Below are 13293 nucleotides of genomic sequence, written 5' to 3'. Positions count from 1 at the left end.
TGATGATAAATTTCTCCTAATAAATGTTTACGCACCCAATGAGTCACAAGGTACCTTTTATAGAGATTTATGTCATAAGGTGAGAAATTGTGAATATGAAAAGATAGCTATTATTGGAGATTTTAACGCTGTGAAAGATCCATATCTGGATAGAAGTGCTTTGAACAAGGATAGGGGGAAAACTAAAAGGAAAGGAAGTAGTGTCCTCCCTCAAAATTTTATTAATTTGGCCGAAGACTATGGCTTGACTGATATTTGGCGTATATTAAACCCAAACAGGCGGGATTACACATATTTTTCAAATAGGCACAATTCCTGGTCAAGGATTGACATGATGTGGCTTTCAGCGGGTATGCTCAAAACATTACAAGAGGTAGAAATCCTTCCCTCAACGATTGCAGATCACTGTCCCTTAATGTGTGAAATGAGAAGTAAGGAGAGGAGATCTGGTTGGCGAATGTACCATAACTTAACTAATAATAAGAGGTTTGTGGAATTCATACAGAAAGAAATGACGTTCTTCTTTCAAGTAAATGCACAGGCTGAGGTGTCTCAAACGACGTTGTGGGAAACAAGTAAGGCTTACTTTAGAGGATTGGTTATTAATTTTCTGGCAAATAAGAGAAGGGAAGATGCAAGATTAAGAACCGAGCTGACTGATTTAATTAAAAACAAAGAAACTCAATTAAAGCAAAATCCCCTACAAAGGGGAATTAAAGAGGAAATTAAGAATTTAAAACATAAACTACATTTATTGTTGCTGGAGGAAATGGAAAAAAAAATAGCATATTCCAAGCAACAGTATTTTGACAACGCTAACAAGCCAGGGAAATGGTTAGCCCATAGAATAAGGATAGAAAGGGAAAAAAGAATAATTAAAGTGTTAAAGGATAAAGAAGGAAGACCTAAAGTCGGTTTGGAAGACATAAAGATGATAATAAAAGATTTTTATTCAGCGTTATACAAAAAGGCGGATATTTGTAGGGAAGAACAAGAAGCGTACTTGAATAAAAAGCCATTGATGGAAATACCGGAAGATAAAATAAAAACTTTAGATGAGCCAATTACTATGTTTGAATTAGAGGAAGCCTGGTCTAAGTTAAAGAAGAATAAAGCGGCTGGTCCGGATGGTATTCCGGCAGAATATTATATTACTTTTAAAGACCTGATAATTAATCAATTTAAAAGTTTAATACAGGAGGTCTGGTGTTCGGCAAAAATACCGGACTCCTGGAGATACAGTAATGTGACACTTATACCAAAAGAGAAAGGACAATTGGATGACATTAAATACTACCGTCCAATATCTTTGTTGAATGTAGATTATAAACTTTATTCTTTAATTTTGGCTAACAGGCTTAAAAAGATCTTACACACCACAATCCACCCAGACCAAACGGGATTTTTGCCATCCAGATACTTACGTAATAATATTCGTATTCTTGCTAACATTATGGAATATTTGGATTTATGTAGGGATAAGCAGGCTGCTTTTATTTTCATCGATGCTGAAAAAGCGTTCGACAATCTTGACTGGAATTTTTTATTTGAAATCTTTAAGAAACTTAATTGTGGAGGAGATTTTTTTAGAAATATTCAAGCGATCTATGACAAACAATTGGCTAGGATTGTGGTGAACGGAGAGCTAACAGATGAAATAACACTCGAGAAGGGTACAAGACAGGGTTGCCCGCTATCCCCTCTGCTATTCATTTTCTCTTTGGAAGTCCTGAGCAATTCGATTCGGATGAATGATAAAATCAAAGGCATTAAAGTAAAAGGAGAGGCGTACAAGATGTTGACGTATGCAGATGATATGGTTCTGATTTTGCAGGACCCTCTTGATTCAGCTGAGGAAGCTTTAACAGAATTAATTAAATATGGTGAGGTGGCAGGCTTAAAAGTTAATAAACAGAAGTCAAAAATTTTAACAAAAAACATGCCTGGTTCAGCATCTTTGGAATTAGAAAGGAAGATGGGCTGCAAATTAGAACATAAAATAAAATACTTAGGTGTACGCCTCACAAATAGATGTAGTACCATCTATGACAATAATTTTATACCGTTGTTAAAAGAAACGGAAATACTGCTCAAAAAGTGGAATAATTTAGGACTATCATTTATGGGGAGGGCAGCACTGATTAAGATGTGTATTTTACCAAAGATTCTATTTCTGTTACAAACGGTGTGTTTCGCTGTTAAGAAGCCGTTTTTTGCTAAAATGAATAAACAGTTCAGATCTTTCATATGGCAGGGTAAGAAACCTAGAATTAAGTGGAAAATTCTGTTGGATAACAAGCAAAATGGAGGTTTAGCCCTCCCGGACCTGGAAATATATCACCTAGCCTGCACGATTTTATGGCTTAAAGATTGGGTTCTCTTAGAGAACAGGCGGATATTAGCAATAGAAGGCTTCGATCTCCAGGCCGGTTGGCACGCTAACCTTTGGTATGTGGGGAAGCCACAGACTTATTTTAAAAACCACTTGATTAGAAAGTCCCTTTTGGAAGGCTGGATTAAAATCAAAAATAAGATTTATAGGGGGAAGACCCCTAGATGGTTATCGCCGGAGGAAGCAGTAGTTCAGCCTAGCTTATGGAAAGTCACAAAACCAATTAGATATACTGATCTTTTGGATGATATGGATAAATTAAAAAATAATGAGGAGTTGGCCAACCAGGGAGTGAAAATTGACTGGTGGTTAATGATGCAGATTACCGCGAAATTTAACAGAGATAAAATCTCAGGATTTACTAGACCGAACTATGATTTCGATAAACTGCTATTATCAGGCTCATATAAATTAATTAAAAGGGTATACAGTTATGTTTCACATATGGAGTTAGAAGAGGAAGCAGTTAAGACCACAATGATAAAGTGGGCGCAGAATCTGGAGAAAAACATCATGTTAGACCAATGGGACATTCTATGGAAAAACAATTATAAAATAATCAAACCGGTTAGCTATAGAGAGAATTTCTTTAAAATGTTTCATAGGTGGTACTTCACTCCGTCCCGGTTGAGTAAAATGAAGACGGAAATGTCACCAAAATGTTGGAAATGTGAATCTAAAATAGGCACTTTTTTCCACTGTTGGTGGACATGTGAACTAGCAAAAAAATATTGGGTTATGGTTTATAATTTATTAAAAGAGATCTTAAAGGAAAACATACAACTAAAAGCTGAGATAATGCTTTTATCTTTAGTCCGGGATAATTTACCAAAAGAAGACGAATACATCACAGTTTACATTCTAACGGCCGCCAGAATCCTCTATGCCAAGGTTTGGAGACAAAAAATTATTCCCCAAAGGGATGAACTAATACAAAAAATTGTGAATATTGCGGAGATGGATATTCTCTCTAACATGATCAGAGGTTTATCAAAAAAAGAGGCAATTGACAAATGGAAAAAATTTCATGATTGGCTTGATTTATTAAAATGAATGAGGAAAGAGTGTAATAAGAAGATTGAAATGTTGAAATGGTTACTAAGATAATGTATGTTGGAATTATCTATGTCTGTATACGCCACAAGCAACTTCAATTTGTGTAATGTATTTAGATAAAGTATTTCGTGTTCTAAATAAAATCTTAAAAAATTAAAAAAAAAAAAAAAAAAAGACCAACTTAGTTTTATTCAGAACGTAAGCTTTCGTGCACTCTCTAAGCACACTTCATCAGACGAGGAATCCGGTACTGTACCGGATTCCTTGTCTGACGAAGTGTGCTTAGAGGGCACACGAAAGCTTACGTTCTGAATAAAACTAAATTGGTCTTAAAGGTGCACTTGTTTATCTCTATATACTTGATGGAGTGGAAATTGAAAGAACATCTGGATCATTGATTCCACTTCTCCCATGGAGCAAAGGCAACATCTGTCTTCATGTCAGCAGGCAGTGAGGCTATGCACAACTCTCCAAGTATCTCTTCACATTTCAGGCAGAAGCTCCTCACAATTTTCTTCAACATTTCAGTCAGAAGCTGTTTAACAGAATGCCTTTTAATCTGCACAGCCAGCCAGAAGCTCTGCTGGGCACACACCCCACCCTGCCCCGCCTGCATTCTAACACTGGGTTGACACCAAGCAAAGTGTTGGCGGCTGCCATGTTGCCCACTGGCACTGTGTTGGGGCCACCTGCCCAGTACTGTTTTCCCATCCTGAAATAGTCCCGTGAGGAAGTTCAAGCATTAATGCAACTATCGAGAGATGTCAGCTTTGAGAAGCGGTAGAGCTACTTGCTTGGTAGCCTAGTATTCAGAATTATCTGTCTTAACACATAGTGAGACTGTGGGAACCAAAACATTAATTAATGCTTGCTAAGGAATTAGTTACTAAAAGTAAATGAACCGCATCAAGTACTGAAGTAGGTATATTCCTTTCATTCAGCTATATCTTTCCTCAATGTGATAGGAATTAAAGGAGAGAACAAGCCCTGGGGTAGTTCACAAATCTAGTTAAATTTAAATTCAAATCGAGACTTCACTTCAAGTTAGCACTTGCAGAGTGCTCTTTGTTCTGAAATCTTCTTTCCCTCAAACTCAGTTGCTATGAGGGTCACATCTGACAAAAATGAGACCATGTCGGGCTGGGCCGTGTTGGGCTGGACCATGTGTGAACCTATTTAAGATTAGGTAGCAGAGATATAAACTTTTTAAAGGACACAGACAAACATGACTAAAGTTTTGCTTAACTTGAACTTTGTTTAACTTCAAACATGCTTAAAAACATTAGCACTCGTTGGTCTTAAAGCTGCTTTCTTTGTATTTCTCCCATGACATCCAGGGAACTGGGCAAAAGAAGCTCTGGCTCTTTCCCTCCTTCCCCAGGGGGACCAGGAGGGGGAGGAGCCTCAGCCAGTGGAGAAAACTGAGGTTTTGTTCTGTAGCTCCTGTGCGATTGAGCAAGCCTTGTGTGGAGAAACCCCATTTTAGGCCTGTGCTTGTCTGGGAGTTGGCTAGAGGAGTCTTAAACTCTAGGCAAGGCTTTGGCCTAGTCTATTCCTCCTTCCCCTTCCCCTCCTGTCTGGGAACAGCAATTCTGAGGAGGCCTCCTAGAGTGACAAGAAGTCTTTCAGGCTGGTCTCCCAGAATGCTGCAGGAGGGAAAACCAGTGCCTGGGCGGGAACTGGGTTTCATATTATAGATTTTGGGAGGGAAAAGCCGTTTGAGTCTTGGAGGCTGGTTCTGGATGGTATGGTCAGGGCCAGTTGTATATTAGGGAGAAAAGGAGCGTTTTCCCCTACTTTAATTTATGTCTTCTGTTCACTTTTTTTTTTAAGCCTGTATATAGTTATAACTTTTAAATAAATATTTTGTCTGTTTAAAAAGGTAGTCCCTCTGTACCACCAAGGTTCCCCAACCGCCTTAGACCATGCTACTGTTAGAGGGGAGTCCAGGGAAGGCATACAGTTGGCAAGGGTGCCAATCCTCCAGGGGTCTCCCAAAGAAGGACTGTGGTCTCTGTGATAACCAGGTGCTGGGTTGGCAGAGGACCATGAGGCCTAAGCTTCCCAACCCTCCCGCTCTGGCGGGGGACCCCAGGTTTTCCAGCCTCTTCCCCCACTCCCCAAAAAAACAGAAGTGGGGGGAGGGGGGAAACGGCGCCAAGGAGCGCGGCGAGTCGCCCCATCTCGGAGTGGGCGATGCCGCTGCGCGGCTGCCGCCTCTTCTCTGCTCGCCGTAGCTGCTCCTCCGAGATGGGCTCAGGCTGAGCCCATCTCGGAGGAGCAGCTAAGATGAAGCCGAGAAGAGGCGGCAGCAGCGCCATCGCCCACTCCGCCTCTGAGGTAAAATCAGAGAAGGGGAGGGTGGAGGCAGGCCGTTAAAGAAAGCAGCAGGAACAAGCTGGCACCGAACACCACACCAGTCTTCTTAATGTCTCGCCAGTAAAGGAGATCAACAACGGGAGAGGCTGAGGCAGCCTTCCTGGGCGGGGCGGGGGGCTCCTCTCTCTTGGGCGGCAGAGGGGCGCTGTGCAAAGGGATGGCGGGCAGCTCGTCTCGGTGCGGGGGGCGGGCGGAGGCGGCAGGTTGGCGCTGCGGGGAGGCTCCTTGGGCTTCTCCTCAGGCTGGGGAGCTTCAGTGGCCGAGGCGAGAGGCGAGGAGGACGACAACGAGGCGCCGCCGAAGGAGTGGCTGGTCCAAGCCGGCGGGGGCACAGGCGGGGGCCGCTTCCCGAAGGCGCCCAGGTCCAGCAGGGGCGGGGCGGGGCTGGCCACGGGCACTGCGGCTACAGCCGTCGGGGCTGCCGCCGGCTTCCTCTCCTTCACTTCCAGCCGCTCGTCGTCCACTTCTTCTTCCTCTTCCTCCTCGTCGCCCTCCTCCGCCTCCTCTTCAGGGTCCCTCACTAACTGATACTGGAAAAGGGACTTCTGAGGCGGCTGCCACCGGTCCTGCTCGGCTGCAGCGGGGGTGGAGGAAGAGACCTGGGGGGATTGGTCGGGGTCGTCCATGGTGGCTGGCTGGCTGGCAACTGCAGCTGCTGCTAGAAGCTTGTCTGCGGGAACAATGAGAGCACAGTGGAGGCAGGCCAGGAGCGTGGTGAGCCGCGAATCTGGGTCCTTCTAGGATCCGGACTCGTGGCTCGCCACGCTCCTGGCCTGCCTCCACTCTCCCCTTTCTGATTTTACCTCAGAGGCGGAGCGGGCAATGGCGCTGCGCTGCCGCCGCCTCTTCTCGGCTTCATTTTAGCTGCTCCTCCGAGATGGGCTCAGCCTGAGCCCATCTCGGAGGAGCAGCTACGGTGAGCGGAGAAGAGGCGGCAGCAGCGCAGCGGCCGCCCGCTCCAAGATGGGGTGGCTCGCCATGCTCCTTGGCGCCGTTTCCCCCCTCCCCCTAGCTCCACCCCAGTGTCTCCTGGCTCCACCCCCAAAGTCCCCAGATATTTCTGAAATTGGACTTGGCAACCCTATTGAGTCCACAGAACTGGCAGGAAGGGGGATTGAGAGTCCTGTTCCTTTCGATCAGGAATTCCTAAATTGAACAGGGGGTGGCAGCGTGCCCTAGTGGTGGGAAGACGATAAGCTCCCTTCAGGAGTTGGCAACTCAAAAGGGAGTTGACGGGACCCGGCCTGAAAGCTGAATCAGATCGGTTCCGCCACACCTTGCAAAACAAGCCGAGATGCAAAAGGAAGCAAGAGAGAGGGGAGAAGGAAGCAGACAAGAGCCAGTTGCTCAGGGGCCAGATAGGAGCCCTCCGGGGGGCCTCATTCGGCCCCCGGACTGCATGTTTGCCACCCCTGCTATAGGCCCTTCCTGGGTTATTCTGAAGATAGATTCAGGCAGGTAGCTATGTTGAAACAGCGGAACAAAATTTGTGTCTAGCAACACCTTTAAGTCCAAGAAAGTTTAAGCGTAATTAATTTAATTAAAGAACAAAGGAGCTGATTGGTGAGCGTAGTTGGTGAGGGGAAAGCATCTGTTTGCTAGTGCCAGGAGGCTTTGTGAGCCAAGATGAGGGAGCTGAAAAACTTGGTCCTAAATGACAATTTAGATATTGGGGGTTTCTCCAATTGAACCTGGGACCTTCTGCATGCCAAGCAGACGCTCTACCACTGAGCCACACTTTCCCACCTGTCCCGATTTCGTTTTAGGGCTCAGAATTGCACTGTAAATTGCAGTACGGGCTTAGTAAGCAAAATTACATCCGGAGCCAAGAAAAGTGTCCAGTTCCATAGAGTCTGCACAGTCCAGACATCCATTCTGGTTCCTGATTGCTGTTGTCGCAGTACATAGGAAACAGTGGGGATATTTAAATAAAACAGGGTAAGGTTAGAGGTTCCTTTTGTTGGAAAAGGCAACGTCTGGAATACAAAGAAGAAAAGAAGACCCCGTGAGGGACAGCAAGAAAACAATTCGATAGGACAGCGAGGTCCGCACCTTCTCTTTTAAGTGCCACTCGTCTGTCTCCAAATTGCTACTCTCAGGGCAGGCCTGTAGCTACAGTGGGGCCCCCAAGGTCCTGGCCCCACTGCTTTTAGTCTGAGGCAAGGGACCTGGCCCCTCCACCTACCGCCCCAAGGAGGAATTGTTGGAGCGTGGACATATGAACATATGAAGCTGCCTTCTACTGAATCAGACCCTCCTGGGTCCATCAAAGTCAGTATTGTCTACTCAGACTAGCAGTGGCTCTCCAGGGTTTGTGTCAGAACTTGTAACTTTTGCTTTCCTTGGCTTGACCAAACTGACTCCATGCTGTAACTTAATACTAACATAGAGTGCTTGACCACAGCCATTAACCCTGGCCCCTGAGCTATGCCAAATATTTAGGGCAGTAGGGCAGGCGGCAGATAGTCTCTGCTTAACATCCCCAGGTGCCCTTTGAAGACAGGCCGTTTGGCCTTCACAACAGGGGAGCATCCTCCCTTCTGATAACGAAGGCTGGGAAGAAGCAAATCTTGTCTGAGACCGTGTGAATGATTGTTTTATTGTGCTTTGCTGCTGGCATAAAATGTAACCAACTTCCAGGAATTGGCATTGCTGTTATTTCGTTGCTCTAGTACTGTAGTTCTTCAATAAAGATCCTAACTTGTAACAAGTATCGGACTCGTCTGAAGTTCATCCAAGTTCTGACAGTTTGAAGCTGAGGTTTTTCATGCCTACTTGCCTGGACCCTTTTCAGTTGGAGATGCCGGGGATCGAACCTGGGACCTTCCGCTTACCAAGCAGATGCTCTGCCACTGAGCCACCATCCCTGTGACCACACAGGCTGTGCCTTGACCGCCTGGCAGAGGACACCGATGCCATGGGGAGAGGCCTGGAAGTGACGCGACGCAGCAGCAGCAGCAGCAGCAGCAGCTGGGATGGGTTGCCAGGTGGTAGGGGGTACATTCGTGAGATGGGGGCCAGCCTGGCGTGCATGGCTCTCCCTTCACCTCTGCCACGGGCCAGGCAGCACTGGAGGAGGCAAGCAGTGGCAGCCTGACCACAGATTCCTCCTCATTATTGTTTATTTAATTTGTGGTGTTTTGTGACATAGTTTTTGTGATGTCATTTGAGCCCCTCTGCCCCCATCAATTCTCCCAGTGCCCTTCACTTATAATTTTCTAGCTACGAGCCTGTCTCCGGGCAGTTTCCCCCTTCTTCTCAGACGTTCTACACTCAGTCTTACTCTCTCTTTCAGCAAGACATGTAGTTAGGAACCTATTTCTTGTCAAATATGTTTCAAATATATTTCTGTCTCTTTCCTATCAAATATGTCAATTCCTCAATAAACCTTCATCTACTCTTTAATCATGTTGCACACCGTTGCTGTCTTCATTATTCTGCCAAGATGTTTTCATGTCCTCCACTTGCCCTATTTTCTCCCGAGAATTTTTACTGTACTTCTCATTGGCTGTTCATCATACTGCATTTTTTAAAAGGAGAAAAATGGTTCAGGGAAGGAAGGAAGGAAGGAAGGAAGGAAGGAAGGAGTAGTCAGCCTATGAATGAACATATACATATGAACATATGAAGCTGCCTTACACTGAATCAGACCCTTGGCCCATCAAAGTCAGTATTGTCTTCTCAGACTGGCAGCAGCTCTCCAGGGTCTCAAGCTGAGGTTTTTCACACCTATTTGCCTGGACCCTTTTTTTTTGAGATGCCGGGGATTGAACCTGGGGCCTTCTGCTTCCCAAGCAGATGCTCTACCACTGAGCCACCATCCCTCCCCTAAAGCAGAAGTCAGGGGGGAGGGGGGAGCAACTGCTAGTGAAGCATCAGTCTTGAACATATGAAGCTGCCTTATACTGAATCAGACCTTTGGTCCATCAAAGTCAGTATTGTCTTCTCAGACTGGCAACGGCTCTCCAAGGTCTCAAGCTGAGGTTTTTCATACCTCTTTGCCTGGACCCTTTTTTGGAGATGCCGGGGATTGAACCTGGGACCTTCTGCTTCCCAAGCAGATGCTCTACCACTGAGCCACCATCCCTCCCTGATGAAACTTTAATCAATGTTTAATTTTCTACCCACAATTACAAAGACCCAAAGATCTTAAACTCAGTATTACTCCTGACTCTTCCCAATCCAAGTAATTGTCCGTAACAGAATTTAAAGCAACATTTTCACTCCTCTGTCAGATTAGCATTAGAGACAAAACAGAAATGGAATGGGGACGTTTGAAGTAAATTGAAGAGCAAAAAGAAGAAAAGTGAGGTTGGAGTTCAGCAGCAGCACCTTAGAGACCCACAAGATTTTTGGGGTGTAAACTCCTCGAAAGTTGAGGTGCTGCTGCTGAACTCCAGTCTAGCTCTTCTCCTGCAGACCAACACGGCTACCCCCGGAAACTCCCTTCAAGAAGTCGGCATTTGACTAGAAACAGAAAGGGAGACTGGGGAACAGAATCTCTAACACAGCAAGGTGTATGTCTGATATCCAACTGAGGGGTTTCATACAAAGAAAACACTGGACGATGAGCTTTGGTGTAAGAAAGGTAAAGGTAATCCCCTGTGCAAGCACCAGTCGTTTCCAACTCTGGAGTGACGTTGCTTTCATGTTTTCTTGGCAGACTTTTTATGGGGTGGTTTGCCATTGCCTTCCTCAGTCATCTACACTTTCCCCCCAGCAAGTTGGGTACTCATTTTACCGACCTCAGAAGGATGGAAGGCTGAGCCAACCTTGAGCTGGCTACCTGAACCCAGCTTCCACCTGGATCGAACTCAGGTCATGAGCAGAGCTTGGACTGCAGTACTGCAGCTTTACCAGTCTGCGCCACAGGGCTTTTTAGATACCACACTGTAAAGTCTGAGTAGGCAAGTCTCCAGAGCTTGGGTGGGGGGGCACACTTGTTATGAAAGGCCCCAGGAAATATTTGATCAACCTGATGTGAATTGTTGTTACTTTTTCATGGAAGAGAGGCTTTCAAAACACTGTAAGGGCATCATTAGCATTATCAATGTATTCCCATCTATTACATTTGTGCTGACCTAGAATCTCCTGACAGGCATTTATAAATTCAGGATTCCTGCCAGAATGACAAAGGTACAAATGCTGCCAGGAAAAAACGGTCATATTTGTACTTTTTGGTGGAGAAGATGATTGTTTCAAAGCACAGCAACAAAAGGCCGCTTTAATGCCTAAGCTTTGTTCCAGATTCAGTCACTAACTCTGAATTCCAACTGATCTCCAGATGGCAGAGACCAATTCCCCTGGAGAAAACTGGCTGCGTTGGAGGCTGGGTTGTGTGGCATCATATTCTTCTGATGTTCCTCTCCTCCAGAAGAGCCACCCTCAAATCTCCAGCAATTGCCCAACGCAGAGCTGGGAATATGGTGTTAATTTCCACAACCTAATCCTATTACATTGGTCACTGGATGTCACATCCCATTTTTGCAATCCACTTTGGATCTTTGTTGGAATGGCAGGCTACAAAGCTAATACAATAAAAGTGAAACAATGCCACTCTGCTATAGCAGGTTTTTACACAGAGGCCTACATATTTCCATGTTTCTCAGCACACAGAGCATCCTGCAACTAAAGGTATAGTTTCAAATCCCCCGAAAGATTCTAGCTCAGGGTCCAGAGGCCAAATCAGGCCCTGAGCAACTGGCTGTCATTTGCTTCCTTCTCCCTCTCTTGCTTCCTTCTGCATAACAGTTTGCTTTGCAAGGCTTGCTCAACTGCACAGGAGCTAAAGAGCAAAACCTCTGTTTTTTCCATTGGCTGAGGCTCCTCCCTTGGGGAGGAAGGGGGGAAGGAAGAGCTTGTTTTTCCAGGCTCTCTCAATCGCACAGCAAAACTAATGAGCCAAACCTTTCTTCTATCTATTGGTTGAGGCTTCTCCCCCTCCTGGTCCCCTGGGGAAGGAAGGAAAGAGTCAGAGCTTCCTTTGCCCAGCTCCCTGGATCCCATGGGAGAAATACAAAGAAAGAACCTTTTAATGTTTTAAGCATGTTTTAGTTTTTAAAAAATATATATTTGTGTTTGTATCCTTGATAAAATTTATATCTCTGCTGTTGTTCAGTCGCACAGTTGAGTCCGACTCTTTGCGACCCCATGGACCAAATCACGCCAGGCCCTCTTGTCTTCCACCATCCTCCGCTCAAATTCATGTTAGTTACATCAGTAACGCTATCCAGCCATCTCCTCTTTTGCCGTCCCCTTCTTCTTGTGCCTTCTGTCTTTCCCAGCATCAGGATCTTCTCCAGTGAGCGCTCCCTTCTCACTGGGTGGCCAAAGTATTTGAGCTTCAGCAGGCCTCAGATTCAGTGGGAGCTCACAGGAGCGCAGCTGAACCTTTCTGAGAGTTCCACCTCCTTGTCCATTGAATAGTACATGCAGCTGCATAACAATCCCTGGATGAGCTCCACCACCTATTTTTCTACAAAATGACCCCTGAGCTTCAGCATCTGACCTTCCAGGGCACAGTCCGGTCAATGCCATGCTGAGAATTATTAGGAAGGGAATTGAAAACAAATCAGCCAGTATCATAATGCCCCTGTATAAATCGATGGTGCGGTCTCATTTGGAATACTGAGTACAGTTCTGGTCGCCGCACCTCAAAAAGGATGTTATAGCATTGGAAAAAGTCCAGAAAAGGGCAACTAGAATGATTAAAGGGCTGGAACACTTTCCCCATGAAGAAAGGTTAAAACGCTTGGGGCTCTTTAGCTTGGAGAAATGTCGACTGTGGGGATGACATGATAGAAGTTTACAAGATTATGCATGGGATGGAGAGGGTAGAGAGAGAAGAAGATGATATTGGATTTATATCCCACCCTCCACTCCGAAGAGTCTGAGCGGCTCACAATCTTCTTTACCTTCCTCCCCCACAACAGACACCCTGTGAGGTGGGTGGGGCTGGAGAGGGCTCTCACAGCAGCTGCCCTTTCAAGGACAACCTCTGCCAGAGCTATGGCTGACCCAAGGCCATGCTAGCAGGTGCAAGTGGAGGAGTGGGGAATCAAACCTGGTTCTCCCAGCTAAGAGTCCGCACGCTTAACCACTACACCAAACAAGAACTCCCAATACAAGAACTCGTGGGCATTTGATGAAATTGCTGAGCAGTCAGGTTGGAACGGATAAAAGGAAGTCCTTCTTCACCCAAAGGGTGATTAACATGTGGAATTCACTGCCACAGGAGGTGGCGGCAGCTATAAGCATAGCCAGCTTCAAGAGGGGATTGGATAAAAATATGGAGCAGAGGTCCATTAGTGGCTATTAGCCACAGTGTGTGTATATATATATATATGTGTGTGTGTATATAAATATATATATATAAATATTGGCCGCTGCGTGACACAGAGTGTTGAACTGATCCAACACGGCTTCTCTTGTGTTCTTATAATTCCCCTTAGGACTGACTGACTGGA

This window comes from Heteronotia binoei, chromosome 4 (genome assembly GCF_032191835.1).
Source record: "Heteronotia binoei isolate CCM8104 ecotype False Entrance Well chromosome 4, APGP_CSIRO_Hbin_v1, whole genome shotgun sequence".
Taxonomy (NCBI): domain Eukaryota; kingdom Metazoa; phylum Chordata; class Lepidosauria; order Squamata; family Gekkonidae; genus Heteronotia; species Heteronotia binoei.
Note: the sequence above shows the minus strand (reverse complement) of the source record.